Source organism: Nematolebias whitei, chromosome 6 (assembly GCF_014905685.2).
Source record: "Nematolebias whitei isolate Nwh7 chromosome 6, NemWhi1, whole genome shotgun sequence".
In the NCBI taxonomy this organism is placed as follows: domain Eukaryota; kingdom Metazoa; phylum Chordata; class Actinopteri; order Cyprinodontiformes; family Rivulidae; genus Nematolebias; species Nematolebias whitei.
Genome location: NC_056503.1, coordinates 17854875 through 17858367, shown reverse-complemented (window position 1 = coordinate 17858367; position 3493 = coordinate 17854875).

The following is a 3493-nucleotide window of genomic DNA, read 5'->3' as shown; positions in this document are numbered from 1 at the left end:
TCATGAACCAGAGGCCGGATCGCAAACAACAACAACAACCACTGAGAGGGTTAAAAGGTTTATTGTGAAATAAAGTAAAACCCTGGAGTAGGTCCGGTTCTGGGCCGGTTCCGATCTTCTGATTGGTAGTTCGTGATTGGGTAGTGTTGAAGTGGCGGGCTGCCAGTAGAAGTAGAACTGGTGTTAAGGTCCACTGGAACGGAGTCCAACAGGCTTGCAACTAAAAGATAAAGGTTAGTAGATGCAGGGGGAAAGAGACTAATTGGGGAAATGAATCTGTGGGAATCAGATTCAGGGATAAGGATAAGTCCGTGATACAGAATGAGCTTGACCTTTAATCCGTGATCCAAAAAACAGTCAGAAGGGAAAGGCAGAGTTCATACCGTGAAGTCAGTTGTTCAGCAGAAGTATCCAGTACGTGATCCAAAAGAGAGTCAAAAAACAAGAGCATGAGTCGGTACCTGATCAGATGAGCAAAAGCAGACGAGGGCTGAGGCAAAAGCGTGGTCGTGGTCAAGGCAAGGGTCATGAACGTGATGAGTCAATCAATGGAATGCTGGAAAGTCTACTGCTGATGAGACAGGATAGAGAATCTGGCCCAGACTGAGAGGAATGAGTGAACTTAAGTACTGACTGGACCAGGTGGTGGAGCTGTGGGATAATGAGCGGTGACAGGTGACATGAGTTGAGTAATTACTGAGTGTGCAGCATGACAGAGGAGCTGACAGAGAGCAGAGCTATGACACCATTTCAAATTAATCCAGATTTAAAGAGGATACAACGATGTTAAATTTACATTTCAGATACTGAACCTGTCTCCTGTATTCAAACAGATGTTCACATTTTGAACATCCAGGCCATAAAGATTTTAATAAGGTACAAACAATTGACATTCCTTGAATGTGTCCATTTGACTGGATGTGATGACATGCAGCTTTAAAACTTTGTAAAACTTACACAGTATTCCTTAAGGTCTTCTGCATCCTCTCCAACAAACGTGATGAGGCCGTTCAGAACATATTCCCTCTGAAAGTCAACGTCTTCAACTTGGGGAAAAGTGATTCTGATCAATATTCCAAATCTCTGACGAGATTCATGAAGTAACAGTAATATAGTCTGGCTGATCACAAGAGCAGACAATAATCAGATGTTATAATATGCAGTACACGTGTCCACTGGGTCTGAATGCCGCACTTCCAAATTACACAATGTCCTCCTCTGGCACGTTGATCCTTCAAGTCTCAATTTTCCAAACTAGACTGTACTGCTGAAGTTAATGCTTTGTCTCAGCACAGTCTACCAGAACTAGTGACTATCATTTGTTCTTCGAGAGATGTTAGTGCAGAGCTGTTGCCATTAGTCTATCATTTAAAAAGTTAAAAAATTTAGAGGCAACAGAAGGTCAATTAAATTTAGTGACATTGCATCAGTTTATCTTGCAAGTTGGCTATAAAAGTGTATTTTAATGAATTCACGAATGAGCCACAGTACAGGCTCACTATAACAACTAAATGCAGTGGAAATACAAAAGACAAGCAAAGTTGCTTTTCTTTGAATGATGTCAGCTTTCACAAAAGTGTATCAAGTATTGATAATTAAAACTAAAGTTTGAAAGTAGCTAGTTATCTTAATGTCTTTGTTTAAAAAGAAAAAGTAAATAGCTATAAGTTAGTTCACTCAGTGTCCACATTTATTATATATGCATACCTCATCATCAGTTTTCATGATGCCAGCCGGTTTTGCACGTGTTGCTCCTCCTCTGGCCTGGATGACTTTAATCAGCTGGCTTCAGTGCCTGTCTAGATGGGGACGAGCCATAAGCCTCTGGAACTCTGAATTAATCTGAAAAACTAATTAAAAAATGCTACTTGTTTAGTATGTGCAAAGAAAATGATTGAAAGTGAACAGTGACCAATCATTCCCAAAATCTAAGTAAAAAAAACTTGACAATTAACTTCAATCTGCTTTTACCTCTTTCTGTTGGAACAGTGCAGACCATCTGTCCTTGGACTCCTCTGCAGGTTCTTCTTCCACCACCTCCTAACGCCTGTAGACAGATGTACAAGTCATTTTGTCTGCAGTGAATAGAATAGAATTTATTGCCATTTGCGCAGATACATTAGTATAAGCACATTGTGTTTTTCTCCAGCTCCAGAATAGTAAAAGTTTATAAAAAAGATAAAACAAAAAGATAAAATAGGCAACAATGTACAATTAAAACAAATTTAAAATAGTCTAATTGTGGTTCAGATCTGCACATTTATCACATTTTGTGTTGCAGCATTGAGTATACCTTCTTTAATGTCCTGTGCCACTGATCTAACAGTGGCTGGAAAAAAGCTCCTGTGTAGGCGAGTCCTGTGTGCACTGATGCTCACAGGACTACTATGTCTCAAGTTGTGACCAGAATCCATCCACTGGAACAAAGAGTGAGCAGGATGGTGTCTGTCCCTGAGAATCCACTGTGCTTTCCTCCGACAGCGCTGTGTGTAAATCTCTTCCATGGAGGGGAGGCTGGAGCCACTGATCTTTTCTGCAGCTTTGATCATGTGCTGCAATGCCTTTCTCTCAGCCAGGGTGGTGCTGCCATACCACACTGTGATGCCATTTGTGAGGATGCTTTCAACAAGTCTCCTGTAAGCTTCTATGAGAGGCTGATGTCCAAGTCCAGCTTTCTTCAGCTCTCTAATAAAGTGAAGTCTCTGCTGGGCTCTTTTCATAAGTGCTGTGGTGTTCTCCTTCCAGCTGAGATTGTCTGAGATGTGCAGACCAAGAAACTTATGGTCACCTGTTCGCTCCAGTCTCCACAGTGGTCCCTTTAATGGTGAGTGGCTCTAAAAGGTAAATGGACTGCACTTATATAGCACCTTTCTATCTTATCAAGGTACTCAAAGCGCTTTACACTACAATCTGTGTCCTCGTGTACCCATTCATACAGCACTCTACTAGATCACTACAAAGCTAATTGAACAAATCATTCTAAAGAGACTAATCAGTGGTTTGAGATCACATTCATACACCGATGGGATATACATCTGAGGCATTGAGGGGTTCAGGGTCTTGCCCCGAGACACTTAAACATGCGACTGTTGGTGGAGTCGAACCCCCAACTCTTGCATTGGAGGGCGACTGCTCCAACCACTCAGCCACAGCCGCCCCACTTCTATGAGCTCTTTAGTTTTTCTGCATTGAGCACCAGGTCGTTTTCCTCCCAGTAAATGGAGATTTTTTTTGCACCAAGTCCCTGTATGATGATTCGTCCCTCCCTATAAGGAGGCCAAGAATAGTCATATCGTCAGCATACTTAATGACCATATTATTGTCCTGTGTGGAAGTGCAGTCTTGACGCTGTCATTGTTTCTCCTTTTGATTGCTGTCAAAAGTTCAAATCTCTATTTTATCTTTTTACTGCAACTGTTTAAAGTTCTATTTATTAGAACCAATTGTTTGCAATTGTTATTGCATATGAGCATTGTCATACCATGTTCACTTA